At 40.1% G+C, this 21,787-nt stretch overlaps 1 pseudogene; it reads right to left on the bottom strand.

Annotated features, from left to right (window-relative positions):
* Positions 1-1,176: 1,176 nt before the first annotated feature.
* On the bottom strand, positions 1,177-8,197 carry LOC114022773 (annotated as a pseudogene).
* Positions 8,198-21,787: the final 13,590 nt, after the last annotated feature.

Consider the following 21,787-nt stretch of genomic DNA (forward strand, 5'->3'; position numbering starts at 1 on the left):
CTCAAGGCAGCCTCCTGGACAGTGGCTTGGCAACAGCCTTCTGGGATTTCTGAATCCCTCCCTCTAGGTGGTTCAGTGGTTAGAGCACTGGGCCTTGAGTTAGGAAGATCAGAGTTCAAATCCAGTCTCAGGCATTCATTACCTCAGGCAAGGCCAAGTCAGGGTGTACCTAGTCAAGCACTCTTTCATCTTTCTGCCTTCTCAGTAAGACTGACAACCCATGTGAATGTGTCTCTGATCTTACAGAGTCTGGGTCACTAAGAGGTTAGACTTGTCCGTGGTCATGCTGCTAGCATGGGTCCAAAGCAGGACTTGAACTCAGCCCTTCTGACTCTGAAGCTGGCCCTCTATCCTTAGGCCTCAGAGAATCCCTATCTTCCATCCTGACACAGTTCAAGCTTTGCCTATTCCATGAAGCCTTTCTTGATTCCAGGTGCTAGTGGCCTCAATCCCAGACTGCCTTGTACTTTGCCTTTATTTGCATTCATTCTCTACATATTTTTATGTATTTTCTGTCTCATTAGAACATAAGCTTCTAGTGGTTAGGGACTCTTGGGAGGCAAGGTGTGTTTTGTGGTGTTGTCTCAAAAGAATTCACTCAGGCTGTGTCCAAATCAGGCAGGGGCATTTGTTTGGCCTTAACTCACCCAACATTCTTTTCTCCTTAAGGAAGGAAGGAGCAAGGTGAAAGTGGTTCTTTTATAGGGTAAGGGTGCCTAGGACTGGTTGATGGAAAAAGAGGCATGTTAATTAGCTGTAAGGTTATTCTAGGGTAAGCAACGGTAGGTACTGTATGATTTTGTGGTCAGTTATTAGTGAGGGACTGGAGCATGATTGGTTAGTTCAGGGGCTCTGGATACAAGGTGTTATCAAGGTCATTATCTGGATACAAGTTGTTGTCAAGGGCATTCCTCATCAGGACTGTGTCCTTAATAGTGTTTCTATCTCCAGAACCTAGTATTGTTCTTCCTATGCAGGAGGTACTTAAGAAATGCTTGTTGATTGCTTTTTTTTCCTATAAAAACAAACTTCATTAAAATAGTTTCTTTGCCAAGTTGGACATTTGAAAAAAATTAATAAAAATTTATCATCCATAGCCTGTTAGTTTCACCAAAGTTACAAGGATTTAACATGTGAAAGGAAACTAAGAGATGTTTTGTTCTATTCATACTGGTGAGACTTGCATTTGCCTTTAGTTTCATCTCTGTTTCCATGCCTGCTTCCTAAGGCTCTTCCACTTCTGAGAGTTTTTCATCTTTTTCCAACGTCTGCTGAAGTTTGTGGTTAGTACTAAGAAGAACATGGAACTGCTTTTGCCTTCGTTCGAGCTTATCTACAACATTTTCTTTTACATGAGAAAGATGTTGAAATTCTTTCCCCAAAGCATCTAGTTCCTTTAATGTTTCATGCCTGTGTGGATGGTGCTGTATGACTTTTGTCAAAGCATCATATTCCTGGCAATTTTTCTGTATGTGTTTTCCTTGAAGGATCAGCTTTTTACCCTCAGCAATTTTTTCATTTGCTCCAGCTATGCTATTTTCTATGTCCTTGTAAATTTTTTTATACTTCTCCCTTTCTCTGAGATTCACATCATATACAAGCAGGGTTTTTCCCACTGAAAATTCACATTGAGACAATGTACTCAGCATGTGTTGCTATTGGTTATAGCCTTCTTTCTGAGATCCAGCATTGCACCATTTAATGAAACTCTTCACTAACAGGTTGATTTTCCTATCATCACCAGCATCACCATCAATTAAGAGATGCTTTCTTCTAACCTCATCATCTGTCACTGCCCCCATGGCACCCTCGGGGGCGGTGGCTCGTCAGCAGAGTCCAGCATCAGGGGATCCGGTGGCTCTGGGTCAAACTCCCACAATGCATCCTGGCAAACAGCCATGGAAGCCAGGGCTTGGTTTGTGCATTGCTTCATTAGGCGACTTGGCTTTCTCTGTGCCCAGCACATAGGAGGAGCTTGATCTATAGTTCTAGAATGAATAAATTAGTGAGTTGTAAGTCCAAGCTAGAGTAAATATGAATGATTATAATTACATCTCTTACAGATATCTCTTAGTTATAATTTTCATCACTTATCACTTTATTATTTTAATGATCATATCTAATTCATGTATTCTTTTATATTTTAATTCCAACCATGGTGTGAGGTATTGATCTCCTATCAAATTCCTGCCAAACTGCTCTACCAAACTGCTTTCCACTTATGCTATCCGTTTTTTTTTAATCAACTCCAGACAGTTCTCATTTTGGGTAAGTGAACCATTGGGCAAACCTCTAAATAGAATGATTTTAAAGTAATGTGAAGTTGCCCACAGACCTGGCTACAAGAGACAGAGTGACGCAGGAAGGGGGCCATGTGCCTATGAAGGGAGGGGTCCAGGAGATGGTTCAAGGACACACGGTGGCGGGGGAGGATCAGGCAGGAATTAGGGCCAGACACATGATGGCTTGACCAGAACTGAGAGGAAGAACATGCGGGAGACAGACATGTAAAGGCCAAACATGGCCATACACAGAAGAGGACTGTGACACATGGACCAAGGAAAGGCACATGGTACCCAGGAGTGGATGGACAGAAGACGGACTCACAGATGCCAGACGTGGATAAATGGACAGAGCAGCCAAAAGTCCCCTCTCAGCACTGAGGGTCTCAAGCAAGCCCTGATCCTGAGGCTGCAGAGGTGGAAGGAATCACTCTGCACGTCCAAAACCCCTTTCTTTCCCCTTCCCACGTCTCCATGGATACCCTTTAGATTCTTGACCTCATTTTAAAAAGATTTGATTGATGTTTACTCTATCTTACATCATGGTATCCCATGTATCCCTCTGTTTCCCTTTCCTCCTCCCTGAGAGCCATGCCGTGTGACAAATGGTATTTTTTCTTTTAGGAAGGAAAAGTAGTCAACACAACTAAGTATTACACAGAGGAAAAGATACTTGTGGCAGGAGACACTCTCTCTGGGAACATTGCAGTTGCTTCAGGCTTACTCTCTGGGGAAGCACATCTAGCCTCAGAACACTCAGCAGGCAAGACATTTGGGGTTGAAGACACTCTCTGAGAACATTGCACTTACTACAGGCTTGCTCTCTGGAGAAACACATGGAGGGAAAAATGTATATTTAATGAAATAGAGGCCCTTGAAGCATTCCTGATGAAAAGACCAGAGCTGAAGAAAAAATATGACTTTGAAATACAAGACTCAAAAGAACCATTAAAAGGTAAATATGAAAGAGAAATCATAAGCAATTCAGTATGGTTAAACTATGTACTTTTCTATAAGGGAAGAGGATAAACATATTTTCTAAGAATATTATCATTATTAGAGTAGGTAGAAGGATTCTACATAGAAAGAAGGTTTGGGAGTGAGCCAGTTAGGTTGGGATGATGTAAAATAAAGGGACAGGCAAAAAATATGGATGCCCTGGGAGAAAGCAGAAGGGAGAGAAAGAATGAGGGAAATGATCTCCCATAATAGGTGTGCAAGGAAGAAATTTTACCCTGGAGTGAAAAATAATAGGGGAGGGTGGGAAATGGCCAATGCTTGAACCTCAGTCACATCTAAATTGGTTCAAAAGGGGAAAATATCTATATCTATATTTATATCTGTATCTATATATACTTACTCAATTGGTCATAAAAATCTATCTTACCCTAGAATGGGAAAAAAGAAAGAAAAAGTAGTGATAAAAGGGTGGGCTGATAAAATAATACAGTGGTCGTATGCAAAATCGAAATTAGAGGAGAGACAGGATAAAAAGAGAGAGAGAAGGAGAAACAGAAGAAAATAGGATGGAGGGAAATGTATAGTTAGTCATCCTAACTGTGTGAATGTGAGGAACTCACTCATAAAATGGATGCAGTTAGCAAAATGGATTAGAAACCAGTATCCAAAAATATGTTTGTTTGTTTTTGTTTTTGTTTTTGTTTTTTTATAAGAAACATACTTGAAACAAAGAGAACCACCAAGTTAAGATAGGGGGCTGGAGCAGAAACTGTTATACATCACCTGAAGTAAAAAATGGAGGGGCAGCAATCATGATCTCAGACAAAGCAAAAGCACAAATAGCCCTAGGGAAACTACCTTTTGTTTAAAGGAACAACAGACAATGAAGTAATATCCATAGTAAACATATATTTGGGAAATGGCATAGGATTCAAATTCTTAAAGGAAAAGTTCAATGAATTACAGGAAGAAATACACAGGAAAACTATAGTAGTGGGGCACCTCAACTTTTCCCTCTGACAGCTAAGTAAACCTAACCATAAAATGAGTAAGAAAGAAGTTAAGAAGAGTAATAGAATTTTAGAAAACTTAGATATGAAAGACCTCTGGAGAAAACAGAATGGGAATAGAAAGGAGTACAGACACATGGTGCTTTATGTAAATTCACATTATGCAAACTGCACTTTATGTAAGGAATTCTATAAGAAATCTGCATTCCAAGAAAATACCTATGTAAACTTTACCATACTGTACCAGGATCTCTTTCTGCTCCTGCCCCTCAAATTGGTGCTCTGTGGCCTCCAAATGATGGGGTATGGGCCCAAGCCTAGATCTTCACCCCTTGCCTCAAAGGGAATCTGGTTCCCATTTGCCTATGGGCCCCAGCTCCTCATCTCCCCTTGGAAGCCCTAGCCCTACCTTTTGATCTTATACAGATGTGCCTTCGCCCCTTGCCCTAAAAAGAATCTGCCTCCCATTTGTCTACAGGCCCCAGAAAACCCTTAAACTTTTTTTACTCTGGTCTCAAAGGGTTCCTTACTGATTCCCCTTATCTCCCTTTGAAAGCCCTAGCCCCAACTTTTGATCTTATTCAGATGCCTTTCAAACTTCTTCCTTCTAGTTCCTCTCATTATCTATTCCCATTGTCTATTCAATCTCTTAGACATTCCAATGGGAATTCTCACCTAGACCCTTTTCCCAGCCCCTTCACTGGTCACCCAAAGTTACCTTAGTGTATATAAGATCCACCCTGGCCCCCATTTAAAAGCTGAGCTTTTCTCATCCAGATCCTCCTTATGGGCGTCACCTGGCCTATATGGTTTATCTCTATTAAACCTTTTCCCTGGCTGAAAGAAGATTTGGGTTGAATTCATTCAGGTAGGGCCCGCATGTCATGATCTCAGGGTCCCAGCACCCCTTAAACTCTAGATCTCATCACTACCACCACCAACTCCCTCCCCCCAAAGAAAAACCTGAAAAAAAGTCCTCCAAGTAAAAGCAGAGGAACAGATCTGCAGAGAGACAGCCACCACCACTGCTGGATCAGAGCTTGGCTTGAGACTTCTAGTGGTGAGAGAGGAGACCTTAGTTTCAGTCTGCCCACCCACCCAAGAGTTTGGTCCCTGTGTTTTGTTATTTTGTCCATCCATGTTGGGGTACCATGTGTCTGTCCCTGTTACTCACTGTGTGTGGCCTCTCCTCTCCTGAATGTTTCCATGTGCAGCCCCCATGTGTCTCCCTGCCAGCATGTTCTCACTTTCGATTCCAGATAGGCCCTCATGTGGCTGGCCCCACCAGCCATGTGTTCCTCCTTCTGCTCTTACTTTGCTGTGCCTAGACCCCACGTGTCCTTGAACCATGTCTTGGCCCCTCCTCCATGGGGCTAAAGTCCCCTTCCTGCCTCCCTCCTGCCCTTTTCCACATCCATGGGCAAATTCACATTACATGAAGGGTCTGCAGAATGGTCCACTTATATTGTTGTTATTGTTTAGTATTTATTTAGTATTTTATTTTTCCCATTAACACGTAAAAACAAATTTTAAGATTCATTTTAAAAATTTTGAGTTTGAAATGTTTTCCCCTCCTCCCTCTCAACTCCCACCTGCCCCCTCCATTGAGCAGGCAAGCTATCCAATATGTTATACATGCTGAGTCATGCAAAACATATTTCTTTCTTTTTTCTTCAGCCAAAGACAAGATTTATTAGAACATTTACCATATTGGGCAGACTCTTAAGGAGTCTGAACATTAGTGAGCTATTGGCTAGATTTTAAGAATCTAAGCAGTGGCTAGATTATAAAAATCTGACCAGTAGCTAGATTATAAGAATCACAGCAGTGGCTAGATATTAAGAATTTAAGCACCTTAATGGAGACAAATGAACGTTATATACAGAAAGACTGTAGGAGGGACCCAGGAATGGCCAAGTAGTTTGGGGTGACTGGAGGAGGGGTCTAAGGAGGATCTTGATGGGAGTGGCCAGTAAACTGTGGTAAACAGAACTCCTGGGACCTGGACCATGTAGCCAAGGGAGAATGGAGCCTAGTTAGGATTAAGGGTGGGAAATGGCTAGGGGCCATAAGAAGGGCTAGGCTAGGTTACGGTAACAGAATTGGGAGATTGGGTACAGCCACAATCAAAGGCCAGTTGATGGCATTATAGCCTCAGGCAAATGCCAGAGATTTGGCCATGTGGGAAAGTCCAGGGTTTTTCCTTTTTGGGGTCCAGATCCCATCCTCATCATTCCCCCCTCAAACAAATGGGACCCAAATTCTTCTGTGGTAAGGGGTGAAGGTCTTCACTTCTAAAACTGCTTCCTGCTGACAAGGGGCGTAGAGCTTTCCCTGCCTCAAGGGGGTCCCAAAGAGGAGGCTGACTGGAACAGAGCACAGGCTGCATCCAGGGAACAATGGGGAGACATTGACTAGTACCTGCTGTTTGCTACCAACTGTAGGTGAATGGCCTATAGTCAGGAAGACACAAATCTGACAGAAGAGTGTAGGGCCCAGATATGAAAGGATAAAACATCCTCAGCTCTGTTTGGATTCAGATAATTCAGTTTTCCAACCATGCAGTATCAAATCCACCTCCTAGTCATACTCAGGAATAGCCAGGTGGGTAACATTCCTTTTCAAAGGAACATAATGGGGAAACTAAGCCAGGAAGATCCCATCTTAGACTGAGGCTAAAATTGTCCTCTCAGCTTTTCCTGATGCTGACTTCCCACCAGTATCACATTCTCTGAGTAGCTTGTGGCATTTATCTTAGATGGTGGATTATTGATTATGGATGGATTATGATCCATCAGACAACTCAAAATAAAATCCTATGAGCTTTTACCTCACACAGCAAGTTTCACTAATCACAGCTTAGGAAAAACTTTTCCAGGATTTACATCTCAAACTTAAATTTGTCCTGGTGTAAAAAGCCAATCATTAAAAACTATTCCTATATAATTTTAAATTCTTAGCAAGACAAAACCTAAACAAGCTTTTTGGCAAGTTTATACATGAAAACAATGACCAACAGCCAAATTATTTTAGCGGTAACCAAATTATGAAAAGTTGTTTGACATAACATACAAAAAGTTCACCAATTTGAAACTTGAAACAAACCCATTACCAATAAGGTGACTTGAATTTTGTTAAATGCATTTCCAGATTACTTTACACAGAGAATCAGTATCTCATCATTAACAGTTAAGATTACAACTTTAAAAGAGCTGCTTACCCAAGTTCAGAGGCTAGCTTCTTTACCTTGAGAAGAATGTGCTGAACCTGGGTGATACTTCCAGACAAAGGTTGCCCAGACAAGGCCATTGCCAGGGGGACCCACGCTGTAGCTGCTGCCCCTCCCCCCCTGCTTCCTTTCCCAGGTAGGGGAGGGCAAAATCAAAGGTGAGGGGTAAAGGGTGAAACTCTCTTCTCCTATGAGAGATACCCTCTTGACTCAAGGGAAAGGAATTGGGAGAAAGGAGGGACCAGGGTTGTAAGGAGGAGTTTCAAAACCCCTTAATGATAAATCACAAAAACTCCAGAATTGCCAAGATATTTTTAGCTGTTCTAACATTTCCCTGTAACCTCCATGAAGGAGGATTCAGGGGTGTAGAGGGAAGGGAGTAAGTAAGCCTCAGGGAACCAAAAAGCAACTGCAGTTTTTCCCAGTTCCCTAGTGCTGACAGAATTAACAGAACTGGGCATACACTTCCTGATAGGGTGTCCTTGCTTGTCCTCTATGCTGCGGAAGACGTACCCAGGTCCATGGCCTCAAACCGACTCAGTAAACCGAGAGCCTGAGAGCGTCAGGCCAAGTGCAAGACAGCCTTGTAACTGTCTGCCTGAAAAGCACCTCCAAGCCTTGGTGCTTGGAGAGTGACACCAACTACAGAGCAAGAAGGGGGAAGGGGGGGCTTACATACCTTCCAGTCTTGGCTCGAGAAAAACTTGGAGTTAGGCAGTTTCCCCATACGGGCCACCAAAATGTTGAGGTGTAGAGGTTCAGAGGTGCTGGGACCCCACAATCAGAACACACAGGTCTTGCCCAAAAGAATTCGATCCAAGCCTTCTTTCAGCCAAAGACAAGGTTTATTAGAACATTCGCCATATTGGGCAGATTCTTAAGGAGTCTGAACATTAGTGAGCCATTGGCTAGATTTTAAGAATCTAAGCCCATGGCTAGATTTTAAGAATCTAAGCAGTGGCTAGATTATAAGAATCTGAGCAGTGACTAGATTTCAAGAATCTAAGCCAAAACATATTTCTTTATAAATCATGTTGCAAAATAAAACACAGACCAAAACACAAAACCGTCAAGAAAACTAAAGAAAGTAAAAAAAATTAAGCTTCATTCTGTATTCAGACACCATCAGTTCTTTCTCTGGGAATGGATAGCATTTTTCATCTTAAGTACTTCAGAGTTGTCTTGGATCTTTATATAACTGAAAATAGCTAAGTCATTCATAGCTGATCATCTTATAATATTGCTGTTACTGTGTACCATGTTCTCCTGGTTCTACTCATTTCATTTTCCATTAGGTTATGTAAGTATTTCTAGGATTTTCTGAGACCATTCTGATCATCATTTCTTATAGCATAATAGTATTCTATCACAATTATATACCACAACTTATTCAACCATTCCCCAATTGATGCTCATCCCCTCGATTTCCAGTTCTTTGCTACAAAAAAAAGAGCTGCTTTAAATATTTTTGTAAGTATAGGTCCTTTTCCTTTTTTAAAAATACCTCTTTTGGGATTCAGACCTAGTAGTGATATTGCTAGGTCAAAGGATATGCATGGTTTTATAACCCTTTGGGCATAGTTCCAAATTGCTCTACAGAATGGTTGAATCCCTTCAGGACAGTGTCTTAATGTCTCAATTTTCCCACATCCCCTCCAGCATTTGTCATTTTCCTTTTCTCTCCCATTAGCCAATCTAATACATGTGAGGTGGTACCTCATGATTTTTAATTTGTATTTCTCCAATCAATAGTGATTGAGAGCATTTTTTCATATGACTATAGATAGCTTTGATTACTTCATCTGAAAACTGGTCATATCTTTTGATGGTTTATGTGGTGGGGAATTGCTCTTATTTCTATACATTTGACTCAGTTCTCTATATATCTGAGAAATGAGGCCTTTATCAGAGGAAATTGGCTTCAAGAATTTTTTTACCAGTTATGATTGCTAACTGTATTTCTCTCCATCCTATTTCTTCCCCCCTTGTTTATTGTATTCTCTGTCTCCTTTCACCCTATCCCGCCTCAAAACTGTTTGGCTTCTATCACCTTCCTCAGTCTGCCCTCCCTTCTATTACATCCCCCTTCTCTTCTGCCCTTCCCTTCCTACTTTCCTGTAGGGTAAGATAGATTTCTATGCCCATTGTGTGTGTGTGTGTGTGTGTGTGTATGTTAACCCTAACCCTATTCCCTCTTTGAGCCATTTCTGATGAGAAGAAGGTACAACTGTTCCCCGCCACCTCACTTATTGGACGTGGAAGCGATGGCGAGTGAAGAAACAACCCAGCTGTGCAGTGAATACAACACTGCAAGTGGAGTCAGGAACGCTCAAGTGTAACCCTGCCTCAGCTAGCTATGTGTTTCTGGGAAAGTCATTTAACTGCTTTGTGCCTCTGTTTCCTCAGCTATAAAATTGAGATTGGCTGTGATGGCCTCTCATGTCCCAAACCATGATTGACCTCACAATGGCCTGGATTCACTCTCCCATATTCTGCTATTCTCTCTCCTTAATTGCTGCCTTGCCCACCCCCTCACCCATTCCCTAGGATAAACCCAGGGCCTATGCTTAGCACAGTGCTTGGCACATGGTAAGCATCCAAGAAATTCTTGCTCTCACTTGCTCTCACTTCCTCTCTTCCCCCCCCCCCCCCCCATTTGTGACACCTTGGGAAGTCAATATGGAAAATATACGTCTGGAACAGTGGTCTTCTTACCTGGACAGACTGAGGCTAAGAGTATGTGGGGGTGGTTCTTTTCTTTAGGAAGTTTGTGGAGCCAGTGAGGCCCTTTCCCCTCGGGGAAGTTCTCCAGTCATTCCTTGGATGACAACATCACTCCACTTTTCATCAGGGTTTGTACTGGGGAAAAACTCAAAAATACACACATACACATATGAATATGTAAACAGTCATACTTGTTGTTCTTTTACAAATTGTCTCTTCCTCTGATGGAGCCTGGAGAAAGGCATAGGGAGGAAAACTGCTGAAGTTAAGAATAATGATGCTTGCAGGACAAAGAAAGTACAAACATCAAACCAGGAGGTGCTGGCAAAATCACCAAGCAGGTGATATCTTCAGAAGTAATTGAGAATTTTTGGTGGCTAGGGTCGGTTTTATAAGAAAGTTCCATGAGTCAAGGGCAAACGAGTCTAGGTGATAGGAAGGTGGCTGGGAAAGGCTGATGGAGGATGGTGTGAGGGAGAGCAGGGCCTGTGGTTTGGGCAACAGTCTGACTGCTCTGCGTGATTCCATAAGGAGTGGTATCCTGGCCAGGACACTGAGCCCCTAGCAGCTCTGGGAGAACCTAGGTACCCACATAAATTGGGGATGTCATAGTGGCTTCAAGGATGCCCCTTGGCATGAACATTTCACCTGTGGCGGGCATATGGGTAGCAGAGGGTCTGTGGACCATACTGTCTCTGACTTTAACTTTTATAGACAACCACCCAGGGTAGAAGAAGAAACTGGCTCAGAGAGGGAAGTGAATTGTCCTTGGACACACAGGTGCTAAGTGTCAGAGGCAGTTCCAGAACTCTCTTTACCAAAGAATCACACAATGTGAGAGCTAGAAGGGACATGAAAGGCCATTGAGTCCAACCCTCTTCCTAAGAGGAATTCCCACCATAACATACCTGAGAAGTGGTTATGCAGCCTCTGATTGAAGAACACCAGGGAGGGTCCAAGCATCACTTCAAGGGAGTCCATCTCGCTTTAGGGCAGCTCTCATTGCTAGCAAGTTTCTCCTGATACCTGGCCTCCACTGAGACTCTTTACAACTTTTTGCCACCTGCCCCCACCCCATCTCCTATCCCTAAATAGTACAGGACCTTATATAGTGCTTTAAAGTTTACAAAAAGCCTTAAAACTTAAATGATCTCATTTCAGTCTTAAGAGATGCATCCCTAGGGACCAGAGAGGGGAAAATGGGGCAGGTGAGTAGGGCTCTGGGGCTTTGGCACAAATCTTGACAGTCTGATTAAGTTTATGTTGGACAGAGTGCCTGTAGGCAGCACTGCTAGTTCCTGGAATCTTTGATATTCCTTTAGAGGGCCTACTAGATTTCTTTGTAATCTAATTTGCTGCAGTAATAATTTGTTGTTAATGAAAATTATGCCCAAACTTCCTATGATCTTAGAGTTTCATTCCTGGGTTTGTTGTGTCCTTGGATTGGACTTAACTGGGTGCACTTAGAGAAATGCTCTCAATGGAAGCAGCATCAGAGATCTAAGACTAGTGATTAATACTAAAGCACCTAAATTTCTGTAATAAGCTATAAGTAGGAAAGATCTTACTGTTTTGATCTGAATTCATTCCATGGCCTAGCAGGAGTTAAAATTACTATTTGAACTCATCATATGTATAAGATTCGAGTCCTGAATGTGTCTCATTGTTTCACATTAAGAATGGTTAGAGAGGGATAAATAAGCTTAAGAAACAGAGAAGCAAATAATTTAGAGTAGCAACTTATGATCTTAATGGAAATTTTATTTTACTCAGGATGTTATTAGGAACCAGAACATGTGTAGGAAGTTATGCCAACTACTTAGAGCTCACTTCAGAGATGTCCTCTAATTAATATGACACTATAGTCACACCTGAAACCGTGGTGAGGGGAATTTGCTATCTAACACCTTGGGGACTGTTAAAGAACTATTATTCTGAATCTAACTCCAGGTATGGTTAACAATTGAGCTACTGACCCATGACGTCAGCAACCTGCAAAGAGGTTTGTGAGCTGCATCTATAAGCTGCAAGAGGGTGTTCTCATGAGAAAGTCTGGAGAATGACTTTTCTGCATGACTGAGGTAGGATTCTCCTGACTCAGTTTCCCTACTATGACACCTGGCAGACTTTAAACTTGGCTCAATGCAGTTGGTTACTATATCACTTCTGCCCGGAATTGACATGGATCTAGGGAAGCATTGTTCCCTTACTTTAGTTATGTTCCTGTTATTTCATGGCAAATTCCTATAATCATGAGTTTGCTAAGGATAAATATTGAATCTATTAAACAGTAGATTAATGTGGGAACATCTGAGGTTATTATAGTAAGATGCAAGTATAAGATTGAGTTATTTGGCCTAGAATTTCAGAATAAGTATTCAGTCTTGACATCTGTTTCTAGTTTATTCCTGTATAAGTCAGGGTCCTTTAATTTCTCATAATGGTATGTGGATTATTAGGCCAGGGGATTGTGGAACCAGGATATTATTCTGTTTCTCAGTTAATACTTAGTTAATGTTAAAGTTGTCTCAGTTTGTTACAATTAATTCACATTAAAAGAAAAATAGCTTTTGACTTTCTTGTAAATGCCTTCAAAGAAGCATCCATTTTAATTAAGGATTGTTTATTTGTACATGACTAGAAGTTAGGATTATTTTAGTTTTTGATATGTACTGGTTTTAAATTAACTACTATGTATTGGAGTCTGTTATTAATTCCTTAGTGGAATCTCATCCTTCTGATGGGGGAATATGAATAGAAATGAATAACGAATTAATGCAAGCTATAAAACTAGAAGTAATGCAGAGTGTAACGCTAGGTTCTAATTTTTCTAATTTGAGTTTCTTAAAATATGACAATTGGTCAAGGTTCCAATTTTTACCTTGTAAAAATATTTACTACATCCTTTAAAAAACCTTAACACCATAAAAATAGTCATTGGTTCAGGTATCATTAACAATTGACACAGATCCAAATGGAGCCTTAACAACAAAATCCTGAAGAAGGAGGAGGTCAAATTAAATGATATAAAAACAATGAGTAATGAAGTTAAAGAAAATGATAAGTGGCCAATTAATAAACATTTATTAAGCACCTACAATGTAAGAGACACTGCACTAAGCACTGTGAATACAAAAAGAGGAGAGACAATCCCTCCCTGAAGGAACTTAATCTTTTTTTGGTGAGGGAGTTGAAGGCTTATTTTAAAAGTTTTTTTTCTAAATATTTTATTTTTTTTCTCCAATTACATATAAAACATTTTAAATCATTTTTTACATTTTGAATTCAAAATTCTATCCCTCCCACTTTACCCTCCCCTCCCCTCTCCCTGAGATAATAAACAATCTGATATAGGTTACTGTGGGATCCCAACTGGGGAAAAGCCATGAAATACAGTAATTAGTGAAAAGCCATAAAAACTTAAAACTCTGTGAAGGTGGAAACCTAAACATGGTGACCTGTGAAAAAATCATAACTTTGATACTGAATCATCACTTAGACAATGAGTCATAACTTAAGATACTATGATCAATGAAAGTTATAACAAGATTATTGTTAGCCATATGTGACAATTACATGATCAATGCACAAACTTATGTTTGGCATAACACTGGTTTAATGCCCAAGCTCATGACTAAGCAGAAAACCAAAAGTATCCACCAGTCAGTACTGATGCACTCTTTAGCTCCTCCTCCCTTTGTCTGCTCTCTATAATTACCACATCGATTTTGAGGGTCTTTTGTGGGGTTCCACTGAATGGTCTGGCCCCCATTGCAGACTGAAGATTTCCCCTGTCTTGTAAGTATTTCTAATGATTGATTAAATGACTACTACAATCTGGTGATCCTTGGCCTCTTCTTTGGTATCAAAAAGAACGCCCCATGGGTTTGGGGCATGTACAGGGTTCCCCAGCCAGGGGAATTCCTGACCTTACAATTGACACTGTTGGCAGGATACCAAAGGAATGCAAGCGAGTAGGGGATAGGAGAGAGTTTGGGGGAGGTGGAAATCCATGGATGGTCTCCATGTGGAGGTGGCCCTCTGTTGGACACATCTGTTTTTTATTTATTTATTCATTTATTTATTTATTTTACAAAGCAGATTATTTATCCTCAAAGCAACCTTGTGAGGTAGATTCTACTTATTATCCCCATTTAATTTTTTTTTTACCTTTCAACTCTTATTTACTTTTTTTTGTTTTCAACATTGACTTCCACAAGATTTTGAGTTCCAAATTTTCACCCCATCTCGCCCCTCCCCCCACCCCAAGATGGCATGCATTCTGAATACCCCTTCCCCTAGTCTGCCTTCCCTTCTGTCTCTCCCCCCCCTTCTCTTTTCCCCTTCCCCTTCAATTTTCCGGTAGGGCAGGATTGATTTCTGTACCCCATTTCTTGTAGTTCTTATTTCCCAGTTGTGTGTGAAAACATTTTTTTAAAACATGTGTTTTTAAAACTTTGGGTTCCAAATTTTCTCCCTTCCTCCCTCCCCATCCACCCACATTGATAAGGCAAGCAACTAAATATAGGTTATATATATGCAGTTATGCAAAACACTTCCATAGTAGACATGCTGTGAAAAACTAACTCTATTTCCCTTAATCCTATCCTGCTCACCCATTTATTCTATTCTTTCTTTTGACCCTGTCCCTCCTCAGAAGTATTAGCTTCTGATTGCCCCCTTTCCCAATCTGCCCTCCTCTCTATCATTCCCCTACTCTCTTGTCCCCTTCCCCCCTATTTTCCTGTAGGGTAAGACAGATTTCCACACCCAACTGAGTGTGTATGTTATTCCCTCCTTAAGTCAAATCCTATGAGAATAAGATTCACTCATTCCCTCTCACCTTCCCCCGTTTCCCCTCCACTGTAAGAGACTTTTCTTTTCTGTTTTCTTTTTTTGTGGGATAATTTTCCCCATTCTACCTCTCCTTTTCTCCTTCTCCTAGTATATTCCTCTTTCACCTCTTAATTTTATTCTCCAGATATGACTCCTTCAATTTCAACTCACCCTGTGCCCTCTATCTATCTATATCTGTATATACGTACACATAATTTTTTTCCCCTCCAACTACCCTAATACTGATAAAGGTCTCATGAGTTACAAATATCATCTTTCCATGCAGGAATGTAAACAGTTCAACCTTAATAAGTCCCTTATGATTTTCTCTTTCCTGTTTACCTCTTCATGTTCCACTCCAGTCTTTTATATAAAGATCAAATTTTCTATTCAACTCTGGTCTTTCCATCAAGAATGCTTGAAAGTCCTCTATTTCACTGAATGACCACTTTTCCCCTATAGGATTATACTTAGTTTTGCTGGGTGGGTGATTCTTGGTCGTAATCCTACCTCCTTTGCTCTCTGGAATATTATATTCCATGCCCTGCGGGCCCTTAATGTAGAAGCAGCTAAATCTTGTGTTATCCTGATTGTGTTTCCACAATACTTGAATTATTTCTTTCTGGATTCTTGTAATATTCTCTCCTAGTAGGGGATAGGAGAGGGTGGGGGGGGAATCCCTGGATGGTCTCCATGTGGGGGGTGGCCCTCTGTTGGACACATCTGGACCACCGCATAAGTATGGGGATGCCCTGAACATGCCAAAAGGCCTAGAGTACCTTCTGATGGAATTATGTTCCATTAGGATGGGAAAAGAAGGGAGACAAGTAGTGGCAGATATGAGAAGGCCTCTTTTTCACAGCAATGAAGAAAAAGCCACTAGCAAATTCCCAGACTCATGGGCTGAGAATAGAAAGATGCTGGAGGAATTCCACTTAGAAGAAACATGCAGAAAACACTAGTTTTGCAATTAGCCAGGTGGAAGGGAGTGAAGCATGTAGACAGGAAAGTGATAAGGCATGTAATTGTGAGAGATTCTCTTTCTCTTTCTCTCTCTATCCCTGTCTGACTGAAGCAGCCTGGGTGGGTGAACAGAAGAGAGAGAAAGAGAAAAATATACTCAGTGAGGTGAAGGTTATTTGAGTAGAATCAGAATTTAACTGGGGTAAGTTAAATCTTAATACCAGCTTTCCACTTTTACAATCTCTGGCAGTGGATTGGCTGGAAATGGTGGAACCCATGATAAGAAATGATTGGAATAAGTAGCAGTTGAACTTGGCTGGCTAAGGATTTGCAAGTTTGTCTATATATACATATATACATATATATACATACATATATATACATACATACATATATATATATAATAGAAATGATTTCTAATGATTTGTTTTTTACACCAGGACAAATTTAAATGTGAGACAAAAAGAAAACAAGTGGAAGATGTTAAGTGAAATCCCTGAAATAACTCATCCTTTCTGAATGATATGGGAATAATTAGGCAAAAATAAAAAAAAAGTTTGTGAAACAAAGATATGAATTTATTAATTTGTGGGGTGGAAATCAGAAACACCTTCAGTTTGTTTTGGGGAAGAAAATTTCAGTGCAATCAATTTTCTTAAAGTGATGTAAAGGGATGTTTTCTGCTCAGTAATGTTTTTGGGTTTTTTTGTGTTACAGTAATGGAAAAGTCAATTTCATTCGTTTATTACTAACATGGTACAAAGACATTTATTATAAACTACTTATTGATAGGCACTGTTTTGGAATTAATTATTCAAGCATCCTCGCAAGTCTTTAATTTTAAATGGAGTAATGTCAGCTTCTTATAGGTAAATTCATTTATGTAACTATTGAACTCAGGGTGGAAAGCTTCTACCTGCAAGAATGTTGTTACTTATATTTTCATGTATACGACTGAATCCTCAATAGCATCTGATCCTTCTAAAGGAATTGGAATCAGAGTGGAAACTTTTGAGACAGTAACAAGATCAGACAATCCTGTATGTCAAATGTAAATGATTCTAATGGGGCATGTAAAAACCTAAATTTTCTGAAGCTTCAAGCAAACTCTGGGTTCTTACTTTGATGCTCCTTTGTTAAGACCAGAACTCTAAGGTTATACTTGGTTTTTACAATATGAACTAGTTAGTAGGGAAGTAAAATTTGAGAGGCCATATTAACTTGTATTGAGATCTGTTTTGTAAAAGATTTTAGCAGGAACTTCTAAGGAGTCTCCACAAGTAACTTCGTACAAGAAAAACGATTCTACTGAAGGGTTGCCCCTGAGGACAAGACATTTTCTTTTTTTTAAATTTTTTTTTTAATTTTTAGGCAATTGGGATTAAGTGACTTGCCCAGGGTCACACAGCTAGTAAGTGTGTCAAGTGTTTGGTCTGAGGCCGGATTTGAACTCAGGTCCTCCCATCTCAAAGGCTGGTGGTCTACCCACTGCGCCACCTAGCTGCCCCTGGACAAGATATTTTCCAGATTGCCCCAAGAAAAGATGTTCCAGAGAGCAGACAACTACATGGATCTGGATTCCATCTGGATTCCAAGATGAAATTTGTTAATTAAATGGACGTTGCAGGTGGGTTGATGATCATCATTGTGATGCCTCCCCTTGAGAAAAAGAGGGAAATTGAGAAAAATCAAATTGTTCTGATCCCATTTTGTAATTGATTCTATTTTGTGCCACCTCCAGTATGTTGTAAAAGTTTATTTTTCTCTGAACCTAGTTCAGAAACTCAGCTAGCCTGTACTAAGTTCAGAAATTCAGCTCTTCCATTAATCCCCAAATGTCATTGGCTCTTCCTTCACCTCCCCAGTGGTGGGATGGAAGAAAATTGTAACAATTGTGGTAATTTTCTCCTCAGTCCTCTTGTTTTACTATTTCTGCTTATATTGCTTGTACGATTTATGCTTACAAATGGGACCATCCTGACTGTACCCAAAAAGGTCCTAAACACCCTAGTATAGAGCTGTCTCAGGGACTTTGTGGAAGATATTCATAAAGAATGAACAGACGGCTTTTCAGGGGTGGATTATAGGGTCCTGATTGGGGAAAAGTCATAAAATACAATAATATGAGAAAAGCCATAAAAACTTGAACTCTGTAAAAGTTGGAAGCCCAAACATGGTGACCTGTTAAAAAAAATTATAACTGAGATACTGAATCATATCTTAGAGCCATAACTTAAAATACTATGACCGATGAAGCCATAATGAGAATATCGTGACTCATATGTGATCGGTACATGAGCAATACACAAACTTATGTTTGGACATAATATTGGCTTAATGCCCAAGCCATTACTAAGCAGAAAACCAAAAATATCCACCAATCAGAAGTGAAAAAGAAATTGAACAAGTCATCAATGAACTCCCGAAGAAAAAATCCCTAGGCTGAAATGGCTTTACAGCTGAATATTACCCAACATTTAAAGAACAATTAATTCCAATACTATATAAATTATTTGGGAAAATAGGGAAAGGAAGACATCTGCCAATTTCCTTTTATGACACAAATATGGTGTTGATATCTAAACCAGGAAGAGCCAAGACAGAGAAAGAAAACCCATTTCCCAAATGAATACTGATGCAAAAATTTCGAATAAAGTACTAGCAAGGAGATTAGAGCAATATATCACTAGGATTTTATACTATGACCAAGTAGGATTTAGAACAGGAATTCAGGGATGGTTTAATATTAGGAAAAGTATCAGCATAAGTGACCATACAAATAATAAAATCGACAGAAATCATATGGTTATCTCAAGAGAGGCAGAAAAAGTTTTTGACAAAATACCGCACCCATTACTAGGAAAAACACTAGAGACCATAGGAGTAAATGGAGCTTCCTTTGAAATAATAAGCAGCATCTCTCTAAAAACCGTCAACAAACATTTTCTATAATGGGGATAAGCTAATAGCTTCCCCAGTGATATCAGGGTTGAAACAAGGATACCCATTATCACCACTACTATTCAGTATTGTACTAGAAATATTAGCTCTAGCAACAAGAGAAAAAAAGAAATTGAAGGAATTAAAACAAGCAATGAGAGAACAAAACCATCACTCTTTGAAGATCATATGATGGTATACTTAGAGAATCCAAAGATTCAGCTAAAAAGCTAGTTGAAATCATTAACAAGCTTAGCACAGTTGCAGGATATGAACTAAACCAACGTAAATCATCAGCATTTCTATATGTTACCAACAAAGCCCAGCAGCAAGAGATAGAAAGAGAAATTCAATTGAAAATAGTTGGGAGTCTACCTGCCAAGATAAACCCAGGAATTATATGAACACAATTACAAAACACTTTTCACACAAAGTCAGATGTAAACAATGGGAAAATTATTGGTTTCTCATGGGTAGGCTGAGCTAATATAATAAAGATAACAATTGTACCCAAATTAATTTTCTTATTCAGGCCACACCAATCAAACTACCAAAAAATTATTTCCTACAGCCAGAAAAAATCATAACAAAATTAATTTGGAAGAACAAAAGGTCAAGAATGTAAAGGGAATAAATGAAAACAAATGTGAAGGAAATTGGCCTAGCTGTATCAAAACTAAAAATATAATATAAAGAGGTACTGGCTAAGAAATAGATTGGTGGATCATTAGAACAGATTAGGTATACAAGACACAGTAGAAAATGACTATAGTAATCTACTGGTAAAGCCAAAGACTGCAGCTTTGTGGATAAAAACTCACTATTTGCCAAAAAGTGCTGGGAAAATTTAAAAAGGGTATGGCAGAAATTAAGTATACAAAGATAAGGTCAAAATGGGTAGATGATTCAGACCTAAAGGATGATATCATAAGCAAATTAGGAGAGTAAGGAATGGTTTACCCGTCAGATTTATGGAGAAGAGAAGAATTTATGACCAAAGGAGAGAGAGAGAGAGAGAGAGCATTAGTAAGTGAAAATGGATAATTTTGTTTATCTCAAATTAAAATGGTTTTGCAGAAACAAAACCCATGCAATCAAGATGAAAAAGAAAGCAGAAAGCTGGAAAACAATTTTTACAGTCAGTGTTTCTGATAAAGTCCTCATTTCTAAAATGTACAGAATTCAAAAATTTAAGAACAAATGTCAAAATTGTTTTTACATGTAATTGGGGAAAATATATAATACTAAGTTAATAAGTAGACCATTCTGCAGACCCTTTACTTAATATGAATTTGCCCATCAATGTAGAAAAGGGCAGGGGAGAGGCAGGAAGGAGCTGTGCCCTCATGGAGGAGGGGCTGGCATGTGATTCAAGGACATGGACGGAAGGGTGATGGGCACAGAGAAGGAAGTGCAGGAGGAGGAACACATGGCTGGTGGGGCCAGCCACTTGAAGGCCTGGCTAGAACTGAAAGGAAGAACATGCTGGCAGGCAGACACTTGGCAGCAGGACAGGGAAACATTCAGGAGAGGCCAGACACTTGGAACCCCAACACGGAGGGACAAAATACCAAAAAGCAGGAACCAAACTCTCGGGCGGGTGAGCAGACTGAAACCAAGGTCTCCTCTCTCAGCACTGGAGGTCTCAGGCCAAGCCCTGATCCAGCAGTGGTGGTGGCTGGCTCTCTGCAGGTGTTATGCTTTCATTTGGAGGACTTTTTAAAGACTTTTTGGGAGGTTGGGGGTAGGAGGTGACAGAGCGCCAAGCCGAGGGACAGGAGCAGAAAGAGATCCCATTACTCTATGGTAAAGATGACATGGGTGGTTTTCTGGGAATGCAGATTTCTTATAGAATTCCTTACATAAAGTCCAATTTGCATAATGTGAATTTACATAAAGCAACATCTGTCTGCACTCCTTTCTATTCCCATTCAGTTTTCTCCAGAGGACTTTCACATCTAAGTTCTCTAAGATTCTCTTCTGCTTTCTAATCCATTTTGCTACCTGCCTCCATTTGATTGAGTTCATCCCATTCGCACAGTTATGATTAGTAACTATGCATTTCCCTCCATCCTATTTTCTTTTGTTTCTCCTTCTCGCTCTCTTTTTATTCTGTCCTTCCTCTAATGTCTGTTTTGCATATGGACACTGCCTTCTTTTATCTGTCCACCCTTTTGTCATGACTTTTTCTTTCTCTTAATCCCTTCTCCTACTTACCTGTAGGGTAAATAGATTTTTATGACCAATTGAGTAAATATATATTTTCCTTTTCTGGACTCATTTAGATGGGAGTGAGGTCCAAGCTTTGGCTGCCCACCAGGCCCCACCCCCTGGCATTTTTGCTCTGATGTAAAAGCTTTTCCTTGCATGCCTATTTTATGTGAGATCATTTCCCCCATTCTTTCTCTCTCTTCTACCTTCTCCCAGGGCATCCATATTTCTCCCCTATCCATTTGTTTTTCATTATCCCCACCTAATTGGCTCACTCCCATACCCTCTTTCTAGGAAGAATCCTTCTACCTACTTGAATAATGACAAAATTTGTAGAAAATACGCATATCATCTTCCCTTATAGAAAAGTACACAGGTGAACCTTATTGAGTCGCTTGTGATTTTTTTCATATTTACCTTTGCTGCTTCTTTTAAGTCTTATATTTGAACATTATATTTTCTCTTCAGCTCTGGTCTTTTCATCACGGAGCAAGCCTGTAGTAAGCAGAATGTTATCAGAGCGTTTATCTTCAGTCCTGAATGTCTTGTCTGCTGAGTATTCTGAGGCTAGATGTGCTTCCACAGAGAGTAAGCCTGTAGTAAGTAGAATGTTCTCAGAGAGTGTGTCTTCA

The sequence above is a fragment of the Vombatus ursinus genome, unplaced genomic scaffold, assembly GCF_900497805.2.
Source record: "Vombatus ursinus unplaced genomic scaffold, bare-nosed wombat genome assembly UNPS02004281.1, whole genome shotgun sequence".
NCBI classification, from domain to species: domain Eukaryota; kingdom Metazoa; phylum Chordata; class Mammalia; order Diprotodontia; family Vombatidae; genus Vombatus; species Vombatus ursinus.